General features: G+C 27.4%; 1 long non-coding RNA gene across 6 annotated transcripts; it reads right to left on the reverse strand.

The window, feature by feature from the left end:
* Window positions 1-3,218: 3,218 nt before the first annotated feature.
* Window positions 3,219-13,989, reverse strand: LOC107451109 (uncharacterized). 6 transcript variants are annotated; one of them, XR_011636945.1, is made up of 4 exons: window positions 13,836-13,989; window positions 11,963-12,616; window positions 10,539-10,665; window positions 3,219-3,455 (listed from the first exon to the last, which is right to left on the reverse strand). It is a non-coding gene; the product is annotated as an uncharacterized lncRNA (long non-coding RNA). The 6 variants fall into 6 exon arrangements; XR_011636947.1 differs by having other exon boundaries at window positions 11,963-12,502; window positions 13,836-13,976; XR_011636946.1 differs by having other exon boundaries at window positions 12,540-12,616; window positions 13,836-13,973.
* Window positions 13,990-24,754: the final 10,765 nt, after the last annotated feature.

The raw sequence follows: 24,754 nt of genomic DNA on the forward strand, positions 1-24,754 counted from the left end.
TAGTTTTTCTGGCAACTTAGTTCCACATGATAAAAATCTACATAAAAAATATTTTCCAGAAAGAAAAAAATGCATTTTTCAATTCTCCAATATATATAGATTTGAACTATGCAATATAAAAAAAATGCAATATTTAAAGCGATTTTGGTCCAAAAATTGAGCAGTCAGAGGGTTAAAAGAAGAAAAAAATGGCTTAAAAAGATAAATAACAACAAAAATGGGAAATGATTTGGTAAATGTTTAAAATTCTAACTAAATAAATGAATGCTCAAATATTGAAACTATTTTTTGCAGTTTAAATATAAAATGCCATTATATATACTAAAGTGAATATTTGGTTGTTGAAATAAGAACTAGTCAGATTTAAAATGTGCAAAAAAGATACACATATTGAAATTCTTAGTTTTTAGTTTTCAAAAATCAAAACAAATGCAATAGTTCAGAAAAATAGTTTTTAAAAATGATCAAAGGGGCAGAGATATGTATTAAATATAGACTTCACACAAAATAATTATGTAACAAACAGGGATGAGATTAGCCAAAAGGCAAAAAAGCTGAATTTCCACGATTGTAAATTTTACGCAAGCACAACCCTTTAATAATAAATTCCAGACAGTTTAAGATAATAAATAATCTGTTGACATACAATTGTGTACTAATCTATTATTATATAAATGTTTACATTGCTACTTAACATTTAGTGAAAATAAAAATTACCAATTGAAAAAATAAAGCTGGAAATTATATTTTTCCGCAGTTCACATAAGAGACAATTAATACTTGAAAAACTACATGGTTTAGCAAATTAAAACTACTGAGAATACTTTTAATAAATACTGTTATGTGATTTATAGCAAATATATCAGTAATATTACTTTTTAAATTATATTGGAAAAAAAAAACTTTAACAATGAACCGAATCATTATGTTCATATTATAGCCTAATCTAACTAGAGCCCTTTGAAACTTATCAATAACAGTGAAGTAGAAATATATAGTAACTCCATAACATACAAAAATTGCTATTTTAGTTTGAAAAATTACATGACAATCAGCAACTGTTTAGATAATTGTTTTTTATTTGATAAGAATTTTGCCTTTTATAGCATAAATAACAGCAAGTATAAATAAAATTTTGATGAGTTAGTTAATTCTCTTTCCAACAAAAAAAAATATTAAATTAAATCCCTTTTTAAGTGATTGCTTTTATTTGCTATATCTTTTATGTTTGCTATATTTAGTTGTTAGTTCATCTTCAAACATCTTGTGACAAATCCTATTTTTTCTTCTTTGCAAGCACAGAATGTAAGTTTTGAATATATTCCCTTCCAGTTTCTCTGATGTTGTAACACTTACATATACTAATAATCGTCATTAGAAAAACAGTCACCTTTATAGTAACTAATTTTAAAAAAATTTACTTCTTACAAGAATCGCGATAGTTGATCTTAAAATTGCGTGAATATGAATAACAATTATGGATTTTGAAATCACATGAATATGAAACTAGATATACGATTTTGAAAATGAGAAAATACAAACTGGGATATAGAATTTTTAAAACGCGTAAATACAAATCACGATTCATAATTTTTAGATCGCGTAAATACGAATCATGATGCGTAATTTTTTGATTGCATAAATAAGAATTATTATGCATAATTTTTCAAATGCGAATCCCAATGCCTTATTTTAAAATCACATATAAATACGAAAATCAATGTTTGATATTATAAACCACATGAGCAAATCAAGACATTAATTTAAAACTTGCGTGAAAACGAATCGCTATATAGGTTTTTAAAAAGGCGTAAATATGAATCACAATATCGGATTTTTAAATCTCGTAAATAAGAATCGCAACATACAATATTCAAAACGCATGAATAAGAATCGCAACACGCAAATATGAAAAGCTATGCTTGATATTAAAATCGCGTGAATAAGAATCGAGATATTAGCAGATTCCAGGCTTGGGACCTCTTAAAGGCTTGTCAGAAGCAGTGTCGTTTGAACTACAAAAATCGGATCTATCTGGAGGGCGGGTAAAAAATTTGGAAAATCTTATCTGCTGCGAGTAAAAGAGGAGAAAATAACTATAATAAGTAAAAATGAGAAAGGATTGCTAGCTATGTAGTTTGAATTTTCTGTTTCTCTTTGAAAATCGGTGAATTTTCTGAAAAAGAGGAATACTTATAAAAAAAATGAAATTCAAGAGATAAAAGTGAAAAAAGCGGAAAAATCTCATCCCTGAACAAAAGACTTTCCACTAAATAAAATATTTTCTGCAGTTAAATAAAACATAATTAAAAGTACCATAGTATATATTCGATTGTTGACCTAGAGATCAAGCAACTTAAATAGGATTAAGTAATTAATTTCTTACAAAAATTTTATATTTCATAAAGAATTAAAATTAAGAGAGAGATTTAGAAAAAATCCTGATCAAGCATTGAAATGTGTTTAACGTTAAAAATAGGAAATAATATATATTATATATAAACTTTAAACTAGGTTTATGCATAAATATTTTATGGAATTTACATATAAAACATCATGATAAAAGTGGATACAAAGTAGTTAACAGAAAGGCCAATCATCTTTAAAATTTGATGTGATGCAAGAATTGAAATTCCCGAGGTTATTACAATTTCTTAATTGGCAATTAGCGAAAATTAATAAATTACAGAAAAAAATTAGTCTTGAAAAACCATAATTAAAAAAGGATAAAGATGCGTGAAAAATATGAACCTCAATCTAAATAGGCAAATTTTCAAATATTTTATCTGTGAATTTTATCTGAAGTTTACGCAAACAATTTTAGAACAATATAAACTTAGGAGGAGGTAAAACTAAGGCATTTTATCAGTAAGCTTATTAAAATGATGAGCACTTCTAAAATTTTCAAACAAAACAAATATTTTTCTACCATGCACTGCATAATTACCCATCATAGCCCTAAGGTCATATTTTTTGAGATCTTCTAATTCACCAGGTTTACATAAAAATAGACGAGATTTGAAAGGATTTAGAGCTAAGGTTACAAACACATAATCATCTGTTTTTGGCCTGTGATAAATTCTCAACAATGCTCTTTGAGCCATATGGAAGAGAACTATATTTTGCAAAGTAAAAATGCCTAATATAAATAGAGACAACAAATCAAAAGTTGCTGTAAAAGGTCCAACATTCAAAACCACAGGCTCATGCAATACAGCTGATTGATAAGCATATTTTATAGAATAAACTAACTGAACAGAAAAGCCCAAAATACTGACAAATTGTGAATAAAATGCATAGTTGAACAATTTTGATTTGTAGATTAAAGTGTTTGTTTCCCTGTTTAATCCATCTTTTGCATGGTGACTTAAATTAGGAGCTGGAAAAGTCTCCCAAAATGAGCAGGCCTGAGTTTGAAGTGGATTTGTAGCTTTCAGAAAAGAAGAATTGGATGCCTACGAATATAAAAAGTTGTATATTAGTATTTCAGAAAAAATACAAAACAAAGCAAACATCATAAAACATCGTGCGAAACAGATTACTTCTAAACAAAGTAATATTATTCCTAAAATCTGTTGGGTCACCAAGTCCTTCATGCTTCCATAATAAATTATACCTCTGAGGGTACTGAATTAGAGATCGATCGTACTCTGGTTCAAGTCAAAAGCCAACATAACGATCAGTAGATGAATATAATATATTTCGAAGCAAAGTTTTGAAAAACTGAAGTAGTGAATTACTATTGAAGTTTTACTATTACTATTATTAGTAATTATTATTAGTAATTAGTATTAAGCAGTAATTACTATTACTACAATAGTAATAATTACATTATTACTATTGTAGTATACAACTATTTTTTTAATTTAGAGATTAAAAACTACTTTCGAAATATAAATAGTCACTGCTTAATTACATTTAGGAGACAAATTTTCTTTTCAATTTACACTCATGCATCAAATTGAAAAAAAGTTGAATATTGATAGGAAAGTTGGTTAAAAATGGTTTAGAAAAGTAATTTTGTGCCAACCTATTTGTCATGTTTTTGTTAAACCTTCAACTCTTTATGTCTTTTGTGGCACTGAATATTTATTTCAAGAAATGCTTGAAAATTATCAAATATTTGTGATCTTGTTAAGTGTTTAAAGCATAAGTTAACACAAAAAAAAGTTAAGTACAGTTGAGGCATTCTCACAGTGTCTCACTATAGATTACAGTAATGGACTCACAAAAGATTTGCAGCAATCAGAAAAAGAAGTGACTTATAAAAGAAAAGAGTGAATTACAAAAAAAAAGTGACTGCAGTAGTTTGGTACCTTGAAGTGTGTTAGTTCGGTACACTGTTTAGCAGTGATCTTCACTTAATGTGATACCCTTTTGTACTCGATTGAAAAGTTTCCAAAACAACATTTTGCAATTATTTTTAGCTGTGATATTGGAATTTACTTAATTACTTTGACATCTTAAATTAAAAACTGTACTTAGCATACATAAAAAGGATTAAAAATTAAGATAATTAAAATTTCAATTATTTCTCAGCATATATAACTAAATAGTATTCCTGAAAATTTCCTACCAGTTAAATCAAAAATATATTCTAATAGCGAGAGAAGAAACAAGAATTTTAAAATATGGCTAGCATTAATTAAAATTAAATCTAATTTATCTAAACATTTTTTTTTAACTCTTTGTTCCAGTCCTTTCATATCTGATTACCTGTCAATTTTTAATCTTTTCAAGGATGATCTCTCTAAGAGATAGTAAAAGTAAAAAAGAATTCAAGTCATATGAAGTAATATAAATATAATTTTTAGTTTCTAAGAGCCTATACCCACTATCATATGATTATCATACTTTAATATAGATGTTATATAGACAAAATCATTTTAAATTGAATTTATAAACCCAAAAACTAAGATATAAAAAAGAAATTTCATTTCCACTTTAAGTATAAAAATAAAATTTTACGCAAAACGCAAAAAAAGTTGCCAGCTTAATATCAGTACCAAATACAATCTTTTTTAATTAAATGTAAAACAATATCTTAAGGTNATCCCAAGGAAATGATTTTTAGAGAAACTTCAGAGGGAGGAAAAGGGACTTCAACAATTTCCCAAATTAAATTCCTCATAAAACATTTTAACTTGGGTAAAAAAAATTTCAGCGGAAATTAGCGGGAAAAATGGAAAAATCTGAAAAAAAGCGGAAATCCGCGAATCCGCGGAAGAATCTCATCCCTGAGAAAAAAATTTCCCAGTTCTCCAAAGCAACAATTTTTAGTATACACAGTAACAAATTATAATAGAAAAAAACAATGGTGTAGAAAACACATTAAAAAATTGAAAACATTGAAAAATAAATGCTAACATGCATCATACAAAATCATAATCACTCCTATAAGCATTTACTACCACAGAGAATTAAACCCACATAGAATCTGGCAGCTTCTAAAAAACTTTAAGGGGAATTATTACTTTTTTTTGGGTGGGGAGGAAGATTCAAATTTATCTTATTAAAAGAAAGAAAATTTTCATCCTTTTTTTTTACATTTTTGGAAAAATGTTCTATTTTCCTTGAGAGTTTTCTGAAATTTTTAAGTTATCCCTGAAACATATGAATCCTGGTATTTAAGTAAGCATATGAGAAAACAGATTTACAGAGCCATTTTTTGAGCATTATAAACGTTTTATTGACCCTTTACAGAAAGAACATTTAGAAGTAGAAAGCTATAATTATAAAATAAAGAGTGTAAATGAATAAGTAGATATTGTTTTTAAAAAATGATGCTATTTTTTAACAAAAAATTTGAGTGTATTAAAAAGACACATTTTACAAATGATTTACAATAACCTATATACCAAATAAAAAAAAAATTTAAATGAATACAAATATTATATGATTTCATTAACTTTTGATAAAATAACCAATAAAGTATAAAAAAAAAACATGTAAAGAATATGATAGTGTTTTTTATATCATACGTAATTGATTTTTTTATTCTTTACAATCGATTCTCTAATGGTGGAACATAGGCACAATTTTAAACAATTAAAGTTAAGGTCAATCCATGCACTTAGAGAAAAAAAAAAAAAGAAATGAAGAAGATTAAACTGAAAGAATAATTAAAATATAATACCAAATTTCAAAATACTTTTCTAGGGTGCGTAGCCAAATCTTTTAACAAAAAATAAGCACCTTTTAAATACTTTTTAAGCACTCAAAAAATATTTTTAAGCACTATATACATTGACAAAATGCAAAATAATTCTCAAATATTTTACATGATCATGATAAAATAACCAGTTTCTGACTAAGAACTCTTTTCTTGATTATATTAGCCATTATAAAAAGATGAGGTTTTGCGGTTCGATATCAGACGGTGGAAAATGAAGCTTGAAATCAAGAATATCTTGCAAAATGCAGCAGAGTTGCAAATGGGGGTGCAAGAATCTCACCAAACCCCCAAGTTCAGTAGACGCACACGTGGACTTTCAAGGATTTCATCAAACACGTAAAATGATTGGCGCTTTCATAGACCAAAATCAATTGTGATTAAATGAATTGTGAAAACGTTGAATTGAACAATTTGAAAAGCATGCTTTTGCTTAATAGGTGATGAAAATTGACATGGTAAAGAAAAAAATCTAAAAACTTTTTTAAAAACACCTAATGAGGAACCTTTAAGGGATTTTAAAAAACGAAAGACGAAAATCAACATCTTTAAGCACTTTTTGAAAACGCTATGCACCATGTTTTCAGTTTGAAAATATTGAATGAAAATAGCTTTAGTATTCATCATGAACAATAAAATAAAGAATCAGAACCATTTTTGATTAATAGATGCAAATATAATATGTCTGCAACATGCAAAAATGAAAGTAAAAGCAATGTATTTCCTCCAATTCAAAACATAAACTTTATTTTAAACAAGCAAAACCCATTAAAAACTATATATTGTAAGGAAAATTTTAGTGAAAAAATTAAACTACATGACAACTATATTTATGATGCAATTTAAATTATTAATCTTATTAGGTACACTATTAATATTGGTTTGATTAAACATCAGAAAATTCATCCAACAAATATTGAACCACACATTTTAAATTGAACATCTAACAAACATAACACCTAACAATATAACATCTAACAACACCTTGGTATAGTGCTTAATAAACATGCAAATCATAAAAGATATAAAAAAAATTAATTAGTAAAATTTTTTTTATTATGACTGATACATATTGCTTTCAAGGACATAGCATTCTGAATATTTTTATAGATAAAATTGATTAAAAGACACCAGAATACTATTTCATTTTTCAAAATTAGTAACAAATTTTGCTATCGCAAAACTTGAGACATAAGGCTTTGAGTTCTATAGAATTACAGATCATTCAATGTATTATTAAGATCATATAGATCATAGGTTCTCAACCTTTTTAACGTTGCCGCCCCCTTAAGGAGCAAAAAACATTTCAACGCCCCCTTTGTTATTTAGAGTATGGGGACGGAGGGACGTGTGCTGAATTAGAGGAGTCAAGATTTTTAAGCAATTTTTTTTACTCTTTAAATTTGTTTGGTTTTTTGAAAAAGAATAAATTAACTCGATAATTTTCTCACGGCAAGTAATCGCAGTCTATTTTTTATGATAAAAACAAATACGTTTAATGAAAAAAAATATAACAAAGAAACCTCTTCTTAAAAAGAATAATTTATTCTTAATTATATTATTAAAAAAGCACCCAAAATAATTTTTCTTACACTAAAAAGTAGTATCAATGAAACATTCAAGTAACTATGTTAATGAGATGATACTTAATGGTTTAAACAGCAATTCCTTAACGCTCGATTCAATACTTTTAGTGAGATGAAGACTTAAATACCCTCGTTGCACAATTTCGAGTCGATTTCTCCTATTTGTGACAAGATCGTAACAGCACTGAATCTACGTTCGACACGTTAGGAGGCAGGTAAGGCAATTAAAAAAATTTTAATGATAGTCTACAGTCCAGGATAGAGACGACTGATGTTACCTTTTAGCAAATATTCTGTGAGATGATCACCATTTCAAAGTTTCATTAGTTGAAAGTTCGACCGATTCCTCGTAAATCTGNTTATTTATTAAATAAATCTTAATTTAATAATTTTATTTGTAAGTTTTAAAATTAAATTTGAATGACAAATATGCTCATCGCCCCCTTACCGCCCAAAACACACCCAACGCCCCCCTACCACCTAAAACAAGTTCACCGCCCCTCAGCATACTCCCACCGCCCCCAAGGGGGCGGTATCGCCCCCGTTGAGAACCAATGATATAGATAGACAGATGATTTCATGCATTATTAAGCTTATATACTGAAAATGGCAATATATCAGTAAAAAATATCAATATTAATGCTGTATAATACTTTTTAAATACAAATATATTAAAAGCAAAAGTCTGCTCCAATTAAATTATTAAGATATAACAGAAATAAATAATAATTATTTTGGTGATACAGCAAAATAACTATTATTTAACAAAACAATTATATTATAAATATATTACAAAAATGTGATCCAAAGTAATTATTTAGCAGAAAAACATTTAAATTATTAAGAGCATTAGAAATTATTCAAATCCAAAAAGTTTTTTTAATTTCGGTTTGTTTCGGAGACTGTACAGTTAATGTGGTGCGTGGGGAATAGCAGTTAATATAGATCTTTTATTGTATAATAATGACATAAAAGCTGTTAAAGTTTTCTTAGTTAATATAAAACTTAACTAAAATTTTTTTCAATGTTTACTCAGATAGAATTTATGTTATCAATAATATGTACAAATAGTTTCACATAAGATGCCTTATTAAATATCTTAAAATTATTTCAAAATATGTAAACAAATGTAAAAATATTTATATATTTTTTTTAAAAAATAAATAAGCAATTCATAAACTATTCAAGAAAATTCAGGTCTTTCTTAATATTCAGGTCTTTACTTCAGAAGTCAAAGTGAACATTGAATACTAAGTGATGAATTGGTGTCATCCAACATATATTTATCTACATCTTAAAATAAACTAAACTCAGTGGCGCGACAATCCATAGAGGACCAAGGCCTACTGTGCCCCTCTCAGTTTTCTTGACCTTTGGGCTCTGAGGTACAAGAGCAAATGTTCCGATTGGGTGGTCAGCCCAAAGCGGAACCCCCAGTGTTTAGTTCCAAGCATGCTTGGTACTCATTTTATGAACCCACTGAAGGGATGAAAGGCTGAGTTAACCTTGCCCGGCCTGAGGATTGAATCAAGAACCTGTGGCATGATAATGCCAAGCGCTACCACTACTGGGTGTCACACCTTAAAATATTACATTTATACATTCTGAAAAAAAAATCTTAACATTTTCCTCACACGTGATAAATTAAGAAAACATAATTTACTATCAAATAATACCATATATGTTTTATTTCATTAAAAAAATACCAGAGTGAGTAATTGCATACAATTATTAGTGATATTATGCACTTTATAATAATAATTATTATAATAATAATAATTATTATTATTATAAATTATAATAATAATTATTCAGATAATGAAATTGAAAGTTATAAACTAAGATAGACACAAAATAAAAAAAAGGAAATATCACCCGAGTACCTCTTTAGTTGTGCAACCTAGTACACATGATGAAAATATACCCTCTGAAGAGAAAATTATGTGAAATATCAATATGTTACAATATAAATTACTTATCCAGAGATGTGATTAAACTCTGTTGAGCCATTCAAAAGGATGGCAAAAATAATCGAAAATCGGCAAATTTCAGTTTGTAATTCTCTGCCGCTTTTCAAAATATTTTGTCATATATGGAGAAGTTGGCACCGCTGCTTATCCTCTATTAATTATATCATTTACAATTACTACTAATTTTTATAAAAATTAGCAAGAATTGTAATTTACAAAAAAGGATTTTGAATTATATGGTACATTGCAAGACATAAATGGAAAAATTAATACATATTTTTAAGTTTATCCACCATTTCTGCATGTACCAACAATTAGTCACTCTTCAGAAAATGATGATAATTTGAAAGTTAATTTATAAATATTTCTTAAAGAAATTTGGATAATTCAAATAGAAAAAGTTTATTACAGAAAGAATAGTGAATTAAACAAATTAATTTAAAGGGGAAAAAAACTGTTCAAACTGGAATTAACATAAATTTATAAAATATAGGATAGAATTAAAGTTTATAAATATACATTTTAAATTAGCTAAATAAAGCAGGAAGACTGGAATATAATACAAGATTAACATTCAATACATAAAAGGGCAGTTTATCAACACTAATTAATCATAGTTTTAATCAAGGTTATATCAATATATAATTTGCAAGCAGGTCACAGAGGATTATAAATTCTTAAATACTTTTTAATTTTAAGTGGAAATTAAATATTGTTATAAGAAATAAAAGTTTTAACATTTTGATACAGCATAATGATATAACCAAGCAATAAAATGAGAATTACAAAACTTTTAAAATAATCACTTACTCTAGATGGAGTTATAAATTTAGTTGAAGCATGTAACATCTTAAGATGAGAGAAACATGAAAAGAAAGTGGTCTTCTGAAACCTGATGAGGCACAAAGAATTCATTCTTTTAAAAGGTTTGAATAACCTGAAAATATATATTAGTGTTAAGATTAAAAAATAAATATGTGATTTTTATTACAACTTCTATGACCTGACTTTTCAAAATTTTAAATAATTTTTGAATAAAATGTCTCGAATAATTTGAATTAAATAGACTATCTTTGAAGAATCATTCAAGGCAATGTCTAGGCTGAAAAATTAGACTGCAAGATTGAAAATAATAATTATTTAGTATATTCCTTGAGATTGGCTCAGATGATTTATTTTATTTCTTATATTGCATTGCTTTACATATCTTTATGCTTCTGGCTGTGAGTTTCTTGCATCAACCTATCAGGTCGAGAAATAAATTCTCAACTAGACCCCCCGAAGTTATATCCTTCTTTTAAAATTTATAGTAGGAGATGTCATTGTCATTTGTGGTTGTCCTCTCTCTCTCTTGGTCATCACAAACAGCAAGAGAAATTGCTGTTTGTGTAGGATTTGATGGCTCTTTGTGTAAGGTTTGATTATCAGCTGGACATGGTCAATATAACTTCTGCATTTCTTTTCTTATCTTTAGTTAAGGGACAAATATTGGGAGGGGGGCGGAAAGGCAATATATTAAGATAATTAAGAAAAATTTGATTTGGAAAACTCCAATCTAGTTTTCCAATTACGTTTGTTTAAATCAATTTGTTAGTTTTTGAATCATACTACCATAAAATAGCACCAATTTTACTGCTGAATTTAAAATTTATAAAACGTTTCTAAAGATATGGCGTGCTTTGTTTATTCTTGACTTTAAATCACCCTCTGTGTTGTTTTCAGTGCTCAGGGTTGGGGCAAAATATTTAAAAGGGTTTGTCACTTTCTCTTTGCCATTACAATAAATTTACTTTTTAGTTTTTAATTTGTATTTTTTTAATATTTATTTTCATTCTATTTGTTATTGTTTCATTAGTGTTATGACTGATTTTTTAGCACTTTCTTCATGTCTAGAAGACATCAAAACAATATTATCAGCATTATAAAAAAATAATAAATAAATTAATATAAAGTAATAAACAGCATAGTTAAAGTATAAGGAACTTTTTTCTTGTGCATGCATCAAATTTATTTTAAAAATGATAACATACACTTATAAATATATACTAACTGTAAAATAATAAAAAGGATAGATAATAATGATAAATTACAGAAAATTTTTTTAAAAATTATTTGTTGAATAAATTAAAAAAATATCTTTTCAAACTCTAACATAGCATTTCGCCCTTTGAAAAATATATTTATAAATATACTTATAAAATATAATCATATATTTGAGATAATCTCATACATACCTAGTAATCAATCGAATGAGAATCAGTTTCACAGAATCTTGACAAAAATGATGCCAGTAAAAAGAAACCAACAAATAAAAAATCTAAAGAAGTTTCTTTAAAAAAATTATAAACACTTCCTCCAAAGATTATAAAGTTTATAATAAGCAATTTATATTGAAAATTCCCTTCGAAACTTCCACATAATGATAAGAGAACTAATTTGGTGACTCGTAGAGATCGGGAAGTATTTTTTAGGCTGATAAGGTTGGTAAACGCAACTTGTAAAATATTATAAAAATGATAAATTACAGGAACTTTGACAAAATTCATACCCATGAAAGATATTGTTTAAATAAAAAATAATGAAATTTTCACATTAAATAAAATATTATATCATGTAGTGTATGCTTTGTCTGTAGTTTAGCAAAGGTATTCAAAAGATTTATGAAGAGCAGAGTAGGTATTGGTCATCATCACAATGGGAAGACTTCCGTATCAGAATCTCCGGCAAAACAATTGCCTAATTTTTGCCAACTGTGAAGCGTTGTACATGGGAAGCTAAAATAAAAAAAAAACATCATAGAAGGTGACTAACTTGGGAAGATTACCATATCACGATCTGCAGCTGAATAATCACCAAATATTGGCCACAAGGCAGCTATTCAGAAGAGACTAAAAAAAGAAAAAAAATGAGACGAATCATAGCCACCCAAGGGTAAACCTCAACATGTTACTTTACAAATTGCAAATTTAAAATCCAATTGGCGCCAAGGCAATTGTAGCTGGCTTGACAGTTCAGGATACACAAATATCCCCACCAACTTGTTAGGTTAAAACTAGCAATCACTCCCAGGCAAACCTATAGCTATTTTTTGTTTAAACGTTAGAAGTATGGATATTTTAGCATATTGATTATGTTATGAGATTAAGTTTAGAAATTTAACAATAGAGCAATTTTTTTTAAGAAAATTATATTAATTCAATAGATTTTCAAAGCAGTAACACACATACTAACAGATTAAACCAACTACTTTATTAGTTTTACAAAAAAAAAAAAAAAAAAAAAAAAAAAAAAAAAAAAAAAAAGAAGAAAACTATCAATATCAAACTAATAATACGCTCTCATTTTTTTATTATGAAAAAAAAAATAATGTTAGGTAAAATCCACTTCACAAAGAGGAAATCTAAATTGAATTCATACAATACAGTGTTTTCACTACAGCTTGAGAATCTCGCATATTTTTTTCTTTTCTCGCATTAAAAAATGATTACCGCGAGAAATTCGCGCATTCTATAAATCAATTTCAAAATTCACGAATTTCTCGCATTTTGGTAAAAACTTCGAATTACGCCATTTAGAATAAAATCCGTTTATCTTTTCTTCCTGGATCTTTCATTATTTTCAACATCTGCCCCATTATCTAGCTTCCCTATTTACCAGTATTGTTCAGAACCTCTTCGAACAACAGAACACAACCATGGAACCCCTTTCAGAATACATTTCTCTGCAACCACGCGTTTACCGTAGGTAAAGTTTCTTCATTAAAGACGTTCAAAATTTTTATGCACTTATGTAAGATGGACAAATACCTTGTAAAGGCAAAATCTTCTATGATGATGCACCAAAAATATTCAATGCTATAATAAATAGAAGACGCTAACAATGTGTTATAATTAAAGAAATGATTTTTTTTTCAAGAGTTTTTGTTTTTTTAGAAATCTCACCCTGTTTTTGAGAAAGGGTGAGAAATTCTCACCCATTTTTTTTCTATGATGAAAACACTGCAATATACAATTAAAAACTAAATACAAAAATAAATATTAACGCAACACTATTAATTGAAGTAAAAAATAAAGAAAAATCGAAATAATAAAAAGGAATTGATTTTACACTTTAGATATATATTTCTTCGGAGTGATCCTTTTTCAAATGTGGCCGATGCTGCGGCCGTTTTGTTTATTTGAATAGTACGGCGTTTCCGAATGCCTACTTCTGTTATCATTCAGATTGGCTGTTTTGAACCCGAAAGAAAAATAATTTTCCGGAAAGTTTTCAAGCAACAAAATAAACAGTAATTCATCTGTTCCTTCATGCAATATGTGTTAGTAGCACCATCTAGTGCAATTTCTACTAACAAAGAAAGGAAATGACAATTCCATTTCAGAAATTACTACGAATATTTATTAAACAATTTTAACAAATAGCAAAATTATGTTAATTAAAGCTATAAATATATAGAATGTTAAAAATTTATTTCAACCTTAATTTTTTAGCAAATATTCAAAAATAATAACTTTTGTTGTATACAAAAAATAGAAAAAAATTTTAAAAGAAATATTTTTCATTCACAAATAATTAAAATTTAATAAAATTAAATATAAATTGATAAATTCTAAATTTTCATGATATGACTTCGAAAAATGTTAAGTAAATAAATGATGGAAATTCATATTGGCAGAAATCAAAACTTCTCCAAAAATACTTTTTATGTAAAAATGATTTCTTAAGAAATTTTGGTGCTATTTGTTAATTGAAAGAAAGGTTTAAAGTTTTTTCCCCCTAAACAAACAATAACCATGTGTCAAAAACAGTTAGGTTCGTAATTTGATAAACAGGGAATTAAAATCAAATCTAAATAAATTGATAATGGGTGGATAAAAACAAGTTGAGACATTTGGGTAAATTAATGAAAAGTTTAAACTGAATATGCTAAGTATTATTAAACATTTTATTTGCACTAACATATAATTAAGCTTTGGTTCAAAACTGTGAGGTTAGATATAACTCTTTATTGGTTAGACAAAAATTCTCTTTTGAGATTGCATTAATTGTATTTCATTATTTTTTCACCGAAACTTTTTTTTTTAAATTTCTCATGGCATACCATTTTTTTACAATTTTCCATAATATTTATTTCTGTAGCAGTAAAGAATAATTATATTTAAAGTGACGGCCAAACTATGTTTCTTTTCCTATTAATTTGCATCAGGTTTATAAATTTAAATATAAAACAATTTCAACCAAATGAACGTATAAAAAAATTGAATTATGTATACACGTATAATAATCATAATATGGTCACTACAACTTGTGAAATTTAAAATTACAGATGTTAAAATCGTTTCATTTTGCGTGAAAAAGACTTTTAAATTACGTAAATTGCAATTTCATTTTAGAGTAAGTTGTAATTACAATTTAGAGGCTCCACCTCCAGCTCTCTAAGTAAACTAAGTTACGTGGGTTGGCGAGTGAAGTGATCACTTCACTCGCCAACCCACGTAATTAATTCTTATTCCCAATTATTTATTTCAACATGAACACGTTTCCAGAAAAGCACAGAACATTTCGGTCTTAAACAATTATCTTAACTTTATGAAAGAAAATTTTTTTATCACGTACAATTACTAGGGCTTTCAAAATAATCATCTAAACTCTTTTTATTTGACAACATGCAATCTCTCTCTCTTTCTTTTTTGCTACTTTTGATTGACATCTACTTAAGCGCGAGTTTATAATTGTTATTTTACCCTTGTAAATTAATATCTGATTTATTATGTACTAGTGGGCTTCGCCCCCTGCTCGCTAACGCTTGCCAACCCCCTAAAATTGCTACGCAATCCTATATGGTTTGCTTCGCAAACCAAGCTCGATTCGCTCGCTACTAGCTTAGGTACATTGTTTTGAATTCTTAGAATTTTGTGCATTTGCAATCATTCAAATCCATATAACAACTTTTTTTTTTAAAAAAAAATTACATCTTTTTAGTAAATACTAAGTCATTAAAATAAATTTGAATTCAAATAAATGACATATAATTCGTTAAATCTATTAGAAATGTGCTATAGTATGAAATCTTAAGATAATATTTCTAAAACTGATATCTCTTTAAAAAGGTTAAAATTTTGGCTATACTTAAGTCTATTAGAAATTGAAATAAGTGAATTGCAATGGAAAAACCTGCCTAAATTCTAGTAAAACAAATAAATTCGTGATATAAATCAAAAATCGTCAAATAAATTCGTAATATATAAATTGGTGAAAAAAAGCGCTTTCGTCAAAATACTAAAATAGGGATCTATCAACAAAGACTACTCACTCACTTCTGCCCAGCTTATGCTCTCTCTGGTTATTTCAGTTTCCGTTTTCAAAAGCGCTATATGTTGAGCCACCTGATCTAGATTTGCCATGTGACATTTTTAGCAGCAATCATTGGTCGATTTTCTAACGTTGCCATTCGGGGAGTTGTAATGAGGCTTTTTTTGGTGCCGTGTAAGAGAAATATATATATATAGATTTTAAAATTTTAATGATGGAGCAGCAGTTATTGCATCTTTATGACTTTTATATGTAGTTTTTACAAAATTTATTATGCCGCAATATTTATAATTAATTATTTAAATTGTGATCATCGGAAAGTTAAAATTGCTCACTTCATTTAAGGGCTGTTGAAAGCTGTCTAGCTCAAAACTGGCGTGATCTATGAAGTTGGTGAGACGTATGATGAAGATAGCTCTATCAATGGATAAAAAAAATGTGTTAGCAACTTTTTTGGACGTTGTTAACTTATTGTGGCTTTAACTGTTATTGATTTAATTTAAAAGATTACGCAGATATAAAGTAATAAATAATAAATTATGACAAAAAAAAACTTTAAAGAAATAATTTAGTTTATTGGAGCTGCTGAAGACCTAAAACACAGCGTAACTGGTAAATGAATACTTACATTGAAAAATAAAAATCAGCCTTTTCATTCATGTGACATTTTGAATTTGTAATTAAAATGGAGTTTTGATTTCCAACCAGTTTTATTTAAATTTTTTATCGCCCCTACGAAAGAAATTTGCTATTAGCCAATGAGATTTAACTGATCTATGTCTTAAAAATGTGTTCTTAAATACATAATTTATGCACGTTTGGAGCATTTATCCGCTGTCATTTTGTTATTCAACCTCCCATCTTTTACTTATCAATAATAAGGATCATGTGTTTTCGACAGCATTTTGGAGCTTTCACCCACACAAATATTAAGACCCATGTCTAAAGAGATCAAATTTTAATATTACGTAGTATTGTCAAAAATATGTCTTAATATTTTTCCAATTATTCTCATTTCTACATTGGTGTCAATATTTTTGTTGCTCAAATAAAATAAAGCTGCAGTCACAATAATATCAAATTTAATAATTATCGCTTCCTATAAAATACCTGATATTTGTCATATTCAATACTTCTATGTGTTTTATCGGCAGCCGGTGACCTGCCTAAATCAGAACCTGGCATTGCATTATTTGTTGGCAAACTTGGTTTCATTATCACTTTCTACCAATAACCGATAAGTACTGATTTTTCTTCTTTTTTTTTTTTAATAAGGATTAAGATTTTTCATTTAAAGGATAATATACAGTTTGAGAATTTAAAATTCGTGATAAAAAAAAGACGTGAACACTTAACTGTTATTATTGATAGTTATAATGAATTAATATTAATAGTTGACAATTAATTATCATTATTGCTTATTAATTAGTTTTCTTTAAAGAAAATTCCAGAGAATTTCTTTATATCTATATAAAATCTGCTATTTTGTATAAAGAGTCATTAAAAATTCTACAAAATATGAAAATAAAGCTTTTTTTTGCCCTGAAGAAGAGGCCTGTGATAAAATTTGTCTTGGGACCCGTAAAACATTTATTTAGTCTTGAATGTAGTTGTCTTCTTTCTCCGCTGGACTACAGCTTCCGTGGGCTCCTATTAGGCACATATCAAGTGGGTAATTGGTTTCACCCCAAGAGCCGAGGTTATAAAAACAAACAGTACAGTGCTACTATTGGACGAAATGTTTATTGATTTTGTTGTTGTAGCTTATCTTCCAACTGTCTGATGAAGTCAGACAAGATGTATTATGACCCTCAAAAAATCGTAAACTACGGGAGAATCGTATAAGTCCTCCCTGGAAGGACCCAAGCTGTCCTGGAAGAGTTCTGCAAAGGCCTGCTGAGCTTGACATTTTGAGCAGACTGCAAAGAGCCTCCAGCCCTCAAAGAACAAGAGACTTTTTGTGTGTCTACTTACAAATCTTGAAAATGCCGTTCGTGAGGCTCTGTCACAGTTGAGAGCAAACGAAGAACCTGGCTCTCTGTTCGTATACCAGTGGTGATAAGGAGGGGTCTTTTACTTTTTCGAAATTTCAGATTTAACCTTAGAGTAGACAAAGGCCGAAGAGGAATGTAAAGAGGACTTCAACCCTCTTCGGCTAAGCTATCCACTTGGTCATTACCTTGGCCAAGGTCATTACCATAGATGTCAACGTGGGATGGAATCCACTGAAAATGAACATCGTGGAGCATTGGATCAACGTAGTCATAAGGAGGAGGTAAACTGCAACTTCGGTTGTTCATTGTTTGTTAAGGTATGAATCTTTAAGAATGAATAATAAGTTGGACTAAAGATAATTCTTATAACACATAATGACCGAAAAATTAATAATAACCTGATAAATAATGAGAACAATTAGTTATTGACCAATAGCTTAAAAACAAAAGAACATTTGAGAGTTTATATTGCTAAATATACTTATCTATGCAGACGCCGTGAATTAATCAACAACACGCCAATATGGTAGGTGCTCTACCTGACTAGTAAACTCTACCTGACTAGTAAAGTAAAATACAGTGGTTGTTTGCTTGAAAACAGAACTAATTTCCACATAATCTGGCTACCCGGTCGAAATTGGAGTCGCCTTGATAGGAATTTCTTTAACGCTGTTTTTTGAGGCTCTGTCGCCAAGGAAAATTAAAAAGCCATAGTTTAAGTGCCTTATGCTTGAAGCAATGCGACACTTTCCCACCTAGATGAAAATTATCAAAATCACTACCATATTTTCAATTTTTTACAAATTTTTATGATCCTAGGTAGCGCAGCCTTGTAATAAATTTATAAATATTAGACCATAAAATAAAAAAAAATTAGACCATAAACCCTTTTAATTTTCGCAAAACTGTGGCTTTTATCTTTATTGATATTTGTGACATTTTCAAAATAAGCGTAGACAGCGTTGACTTTAGATAGGCTAAACTTGACCTAACAGTCATGAGTAATACTTGCTAACTAACAGCAGTTATAAAAATAGCATATTATCCGCGAAAAAGCACAATTTCCAATTACGACGGAGACTTCGAAAAACAGCCTTGCTTTCCCTTCCTCCTTACGATTTCTATCATTTGTTTTGGAATACTCTATTGTATATCAAAAGCTTCTCAATTAAAGTAATTTAAGGATTGCGTCTTTCTAAGGCTATAAAAATTAAATTACACATATCTGTTAATAAAGATTTTAGTTATTTTTTTTTAAAAGCGAAAGTTTAATGACTTGTATTACATGGAATAAAAAGTTAAATAACTTTATATTATTAATATTATTCCTCGTTTATTTTAGATCTAACTCTTGATCAGTATTTTATTTTTATTAAATGTATATAAATCTAGCGATTGTTTTTTTACAGAAAAGGTTTTGTTTGTTTTAAACATTTTCAATAGTACCTATTATATAAATATATTATTCATTATTGTTTGCTGAATTTCTTATTATAAATATAGCAATTAAAAAAATAGAAAGGCTATTCTAATTGATAGATTTGCTGCAAGATAGTAATGAAACACATTTTTGATGTTTATTTTTCGTTTTTCTCTCATGTACATGTATTTATGTTATTTTATTAATGTAAAGATAGAAGTGGTAAGAATAAAAAATATTTGTTGTAAAAAATGTATAGATTTTGTTTGATATAATTCTATTGTGACACATTCAAGTCGTCAGTGATGGCTAAATCGAGAAACTATTCATTAAGAATTCTGCTAAGATAAATCCTAGTTTTAAACAAAGGACTTAAATTATTTTTTTTTTTCAAAAAAGACAACTTTTCTAATAAGAATTTTTTTTTTTAATTTTTAAATAAGAATAATAAGATATGTTTTTTACATATGGAACAATGATAATCAAAACAAACTAATAAAACTAACAATTAATAATTAAGCAAAATAGTAAATAATTAACTGATTAATAATTAACTAAAAATTAATAATTAAGACTAGCTATTTAAGAAAACAAATTAAAAAGTTAGCAAAAAAAACTACTTTTACAAGAAAAAAAATCAAAGCATTTAATGAATTAACAAGCAGAGAATTATTTATTAATTATTTATAAATCAAGTCTAATACAAATAATCAATTCCACCTCCATGTAACAAATAACAATTTATTTGAATTGTGTTTTTCACTTAAAAAATGTTTTTTTAAATTTATTAATTTTAGTATAAGCTTATAATAATATATTTTAAACATACTTTAATATGTTTCGATTTGATTTATATATTTTAAATTGATTTAATATTGTAGATATTTTAGCGTAGTACTTTAATTTACTAAACTTTAATTTAGTATCGTTACACGTTTTGTTTTATTTATTTACCTGTTACTTTCATTTATTTAAATTCTGTAATTATTTATTGATTCGAGACGTATGATTTTGCGTTTGGCATATTGTCTACAATATTATCCTTTAGACATCTTCTTTTCTTTAATGTCGCTTTTTTATATCCTTTTGTGGGGGCCTACCAGCTGGGTCCCTTTTTTTGCTTGTTTTGGTAGGACCATTTCTGCGTCTTAGCTGGATGAACTGAATTTTTTTATTCTGAAAAAGCTTGGTTTCAAATGTAATATATTTGTTAAATCACTTAGAACTTTTTTTAAGTTTAATTTTTTTAGCTGTGTTCTTTGTTGATTTTATGTCTATTAATTGTGAGATTCTATTAATCGCTTCTTTAATATTTTAAATATAATCCTCTGATGATTTTTCTTCTATCAAAATAGAACTATTCTCATCAAAGTTTCGGTTAGCGAGCATTGTTTCTTCTTGGCCAAATTAGTTTTAATTTCCTCTTTGTTTCTAAAGCTTAAGAAGAATATTTTGGGGGTCATTTTTCACCTAGAGCTAGCGAAGCTAACTGGTTTTAATACAGTAGTTTTTCCGAATTACAAGACTTTAGTTGATATGACAATACCAATTGATAATTTCTAGAACTGATAGCTCATTACTTAGTCTACATACCTGAAAATAATTTACGATTTTTCGCATTATTGAATCACATGGGCATTAAAACAATTGGATAATTAATGCTTTAATTATCTGTTATTCGAATTTACCTTCTTTTTTGTAGCAAATGAAATTAGATTTTTAATATCTGCAATCAAGGAATTCTTCATGGAACATGAATTCTCTAAATAAAATATTTTCTACTTGGAAATTAAAAAAATTAATAAATAACTATGTTGTGTTCTATTACGAGCAAATTAAAAATTTAATTAATTGAAAAACTTAAGGGCTAATTTGTCCTAAAATTTTATTTAGAGGAGTTATATCATATTTATATTGGATTAGTAAAAGTTAATTCAAATAATTCTTTTTTTTTCTTATTGAACGTTTCTTTTCCATTTTATATAATTGAATAAAAACTGTTCTTATAAAATTGTTCTGTCATTCCTTTCAAATCGCGTGTTAATATTTTTAGAATTAAAGTTTCCATTACCGTTATTTGATACGAAAAGAATAATAAAGTTGCATTAGAATATTCATGTAAATTTATCAGTTTCAAAAGAACATTCCACATTGAAAATAAAATCTTACGATTAAAAAACCGGGACTTCTATAATTTTTAATGTATCTTCTCACATAGTTTATGATACAGATGCAAGAACAAACTCATTTTCTCTTTCATAATTTGTTTTAAAATTATTAATTAGTTTTTAATTTTTTTTTTCAATTTTTAAAACAACATTCATGTATTGACCACTTAATTGTCTGTAACAATACTGAGAAAAGCTTAACATTTCTTCAGCTTAGCTTTTGAGGAAATTGTTTTTATAGATTACGCTTCCTTAATTAGTAAATTATAGTTTAAGAACATTTTAATCTTCAGAACTTAAATTATAAATCAGTTATGTTATATATCTTTCAAATACATGAATAAACTTTATTGTTGCGCTCCATAAAATACTTAGTTTTTTTTAATAAAACCTTGATATTGTTATTGCATTATCGAATACAAAAATAATAGTAATAATTTTTTTCCAATGCCCACCTGGGTGACATTTTGTCAATTCAGAAGTATTAGGGCAGATTTGTTGGCCACTGTTTCAGGAGCATCTTATTAGGTGGGTCAACGTTGCTCCCACAGTAAGGACATATAGTACAAATAGCCATGCCTTGTCCGGGATTCGAAGGCAGAACCTTTCTGATGCAAGACCAGTTCCCTGACACCTACACAGTCTGGTCGTAATAATAATAATAATAATAATAACAATAATAATAATAATAATAATAATAATTTTAAGAGTGAAGCCAAGCAAGAATCTTGAAATACCGCTGAATGGGAAAATCGCTACACGGTTTTACCTCACTCTTCCTTATACTTTTCATTATTCAGTGAAATTTCAGAACTTAACATATAATCCAAAATAAATAAATAAATCTGAAAAAGTTCTTTTTTTTAATGTTTATAAAGAGTTTAAAATCCTCCTAGAAAAATTTGATTCACTTCGCCGGTCAGCATTCAAGATAGACTGGTGGCCATGTTGCAGAAATTTCGCTGGTCGTGAATTCGGTTCTTGATTACAGAGTTCAACTTAGGTGTTTAGCTTTTAACAGTAGTGAACGTCGACAGGTTTCACTGAATTTGAAAAAAAAGTCCGAATTTTGTAAAAAATAATTATTGAGTTACCATTCTTTATTTCTTTCTTTTATTTTATTTTTATTTATTTTTATTTTTGGGACAAAGTGCGTCTTGTTAAAACGGAAGCATTTGCACCTATTTAGTCTTGATTACAGAGTTCAACTTAGGTGTTTAGCTTTTAACAGTAGTGAACGTCGACAGGTTTCACTGAATTTGAAAAAAAAAGTGCGAATTTTGCAAAAAATAATTATTGAGTTACCTTTCTTTCTTTATTTCTTTTATTTTATTTATCATAAATTTTTTTTTTTGGTACAAAGTGCGTCTTGTTAAAACGGAAGCATTTGCACCTATTTAGTTCATTAAACTGGAGTAAATTTCCCTTGACAATATCTAAAAGTATTAATTACAGAAACAAATAATTTAATACTTTATTAATTTCTTTACTAACTGTTTAAGATATTTAGCTTCAGAGCAATCGAACATTAAGTTTGTATTGTTTCATTAGATTTCACACTTATTAATATAAATGTTGGTAATGAAATTATGGTAAATTGTGTTTATAATCAATTAATTGAAGATCCATGAAACTTCATGCAATTTTCTTATTTTGATTAACAACAATAAACGATGTAACCAACAAGGAATAACTACGTAAAACTTTTCCCAATAATCAAGAAACTAGATTTAACAAATCGATTAAATTAGCGTATTTATGCTAAAACATATATTCACCCATTTAATCTCAATGCCTTGAACTTCAGGCCTTCATTAGTCAAAGAAAATTGTATAATCTTTCGGGAGATAATTACCTTTCATCAAATTACTAATGGCTGCATTTGCTTTTAGCGTTTTTATTCATTTCTTCATTTTGCATAATTTATTAGAAATGTAATTCTAATTGTAAAGGGAAATTAGAAATTTAAAAATTCATGCGATTCGCAAATTTTTAGATGTTTTTATTCTATTCAGAACCATTTTTTTTATTTTGTTAATGTTTACCACTCTGAATTGCTAAAAAACATTATTTTTATGACTATTTCTAAAAAAAAGAAAGAAAACTTTACTATTTTGTAACTTTTTAATGGTGTAATTTACAAAAATGATGTATCAAAATCATCATTTACATTCATTATTAAAATAAGACAAAGATATATTTATTTAAGATATGCTTACATATATAAATTTGTTATTTTAACGGTAAAAATATTGTTTCCTTTTGTGGTTATAATACTTTCATAGATTTTACTATCAGAAAAATCAATTATTATTAAGCTTTTTAAAATTTACATTATCTTAAATGCTTCTAGTGATTTTTGAACACGTATTTGTAATTCATACATGTGCATAAGTGCTATTAAGTTTGTTTCAGTTAGGTCATTATTTTGTTTGCCGTATTTGATTAAAACTTTCAAAATTTGATTATAATTTACAAAAATGATGTAGCAAAATTATCATTTACATTCATTATTAAAATAAGACAAATTTTTATTCTTTTAAGATATATTTATTTAGGATATGCTTACATATACAAATTTGTTATTTTAACGGTCAAAATATTGTTTCCTTTTATGGTTATAATACTTTCATTTTACTATCAGAAAAATCAATTATTATTAGGTTTTTTTAAAATTTACATTATCTTAAATGCTTCTAGTGATTTTTGAACACGTATTTGTAATTCATACATGTGCATAAGTGCTATTAAGTTTGTTTCAGTTTGGCCATTATTTTTCTTGCCGTATTTGATTAAAACTTTCTTAAAAATATTTATAATATAATTATTTAAAAACGACATATTAGCCTTAACATCAAAAAGTCTCGTACACCTTGATGTTCTCAGGGAGGCCAACTGCTCTACTTTCTACAAATCTTTTAATAAATTAGTAGAGAAATAAGTCGCAAAATTTTGCAGAATATTTATAATTACGTTTACTCTTTATAAGTGTAACCACAGGATCAATGCATTAAAGTTGCAATTCAGATAATTTAATTTTAATTTTAATTAATTAATTAATTAATTTAAATTTCATCAGATTTTAATTTTTGATGCGTAGTGGTTGAAAAATTACTTAAAATGAAAAATAAA

Source organism: Parasteatoda tepidariorum, chromosome 6 (assembly GCF_043381705.1).
Source record: "Parasteatoda tepidariorum isolate YZ-2023 chromosome 6, CAS_Ptep_4.0, whole genome shotgun sequence".
In the NCBI taxonomy this organism is placed as follows: Eukaryota; Metazoa; Arthropoda; class Arachnida; order Araneae; family Theridiidae; genus Parasteatoda; species Parasteatoda tepidariorum.